Source organism: Salvelinus fontinalis, chromosome 10 (genome assembly GCF_029448725.1).
Source record: "Salvelinus fontinalis isolate EN_2023a chromosome 10, ASM2944872v1, whole genome shotgun sequence".
Classification (NCBI taxonomy): domain Eukaryota; kingdom Metazoa; phylum Chordata; class Actinopteri; order Salmoniformes; family Salmonidae; genus Salvelinus; species Salvelinus fontinalis.
Window position 1 is genome coordinate 5,565,713 of NC_074674.1, and position 1,761 is coordinate 5,567,473.

The window sequence follows — 1,761 nt, forward strand, 5'->3', positions numbered from 1 at the left end:
GTTAAATAAAGGTTACATTATAAAAAATAGCAGTAGCTTTAGTATTAGTAGTAGCAGTAGTAATACTAATAGTAGTAGTAGCAGTAGTAATACTAGTAGTAGTAGTAGCAGTAGTATTTGGTAGTAGTAGCAGTAGCAGCAGTAGTAGTATTAGTAGTAGCAGTAGTAATACTAGTAGTAGCAGTAGCAGTAGTATTAGTAGTAGCAGTAGTAATACTAGTAGTAGTAGTAGCAGTAGTATTGGTAGTAGTAGCAGTAGCAGTAGTAGTAGTAGTAGTAGCAGTAGTAGTAGTAGTAGTAGCAGTAGTAATACTACTAGCAGTAGTAGCAGTAGATTTAGTAGTAGTAGCAGTAGTAATACTACTAGTAGTATTAGCAGTAGTAGCAGTAGTAATACTAGTAGTAGTAGTAGCAGCAGTATTAGTAGTAGTAGCAGTAGTAATACTAGTAATAGTAATTGCAGTAGCATTATCAGTAGTAATACTAGTAGTAGTAGTAGTAGTAGCAGTAGTAGTAGTAGTAGTAGTAGAAGTAGCTGTGATAGGTTAGTAGTTGTCTAATTAATTAAACTGGCTCTGGTACTGACAGCACTGTAGTAATAGCAGTTAGTGGTAGACAGATAGTAGTTGTATAGAAAGAAAAACCTGAATGATAAACAGGACTCACTGCGGATGTTTTCTGCCCTCTTGACCCTAGTCAGAGCCAGTCGTATGCTGGCAGGGTCCTTGTCTGTGGAGACCACGGTGGTGACAGGAAGGCCGTAGCTCCGCAGAGCGTCAGCAACCTTGCTGCCTGTGTCCACCCACACATCCTCAGCCGAGGAGATGATCCCTATGTGTGCCCAGCGGAAGTGTCTCACCAGGCTGAGCAGCACCCAGATGGGCGAGGGCACCGTGCGGGCGAAAGTAAGGTGCCTACTTCGGTCGTCCAGCTCGTAGTTCACACAGGTCCAAGAGAACAGGGCCTTGTTCCAGTTGTTGGCCAGTAAAGACGCTGCATCACAGTAGCCAGGGTTGACAGGGCCCAGGAAGGCATTAGCCCGTGCGTAGTGACCTAAGAAACCCTTGAGTGCCATGGATGTCTGGCAGTCCTCGTCAATGATGACATACTCAAAGGTGGTGCCCAGGGACAGTGAGGGGTCATTGTTGATCCTCTCCACAGCTAGCTGCGCTGCCGTCTGGGGCAGTGCCTTAGCAAACAGAGGGTCACATTTCCACGGTCCAACTACCCCTACCTTGAACACAGTAGAAGTAGATCTAGCCGCACAGGGCACACTTAGTGATGCCAGCAGGAACCACAGCAGCCAGGCGCCATGGGGAGGGGAGGGAAACTTGACTTCTGTGAGGACTGGGGTTGTCAGATAGGTTGATGCCCACTCATGCAGTGAACTGTGAAGCTGGTAAAGCTGCCGGAGCATTGCAAGATGCCTTCTCCAGCAGATCCCTCAATCCACTAACCCTCAAACGCTGTCCATTCCCCAAAAGGCCCAATGTCCTGGGAAATATAAAGGTATGATGACAAATACTGTACGTATGGGTTTATTTTCTCCAATGGGATGATTATTCATCATGTGTGGTGATAATCCAATCATGGCAGACATGGAGTGGAGATAAAAATAGCCCTCTGTCTGTCCACATCGGCACCTGCCTAAAAACACTGTCACATAACAATCACCTGTCTAATCCTCTATAGAACCATACATGTTGTTTAACTTTAATGTAAGAATTGTAATTAGAGAGAGAAACAAACTAAATTCACATT

The 1,761-nt window shown here is 45.0% G+C and overlaps 1 pseudogene; it reads right to left on the reverse strand.

Moving 5' to 3' along the window:
• LOC129863493 (retinal guanylyl cyclase 2-like) overlaps nt 1-1,432 on the reverse strand; it is a 20,049-nt pseudogene extending 18,617 nt beyond the window's left edge.
• Between the last annotated feature and the right edge of the window lie 329 nt (nt 1,433-1,761).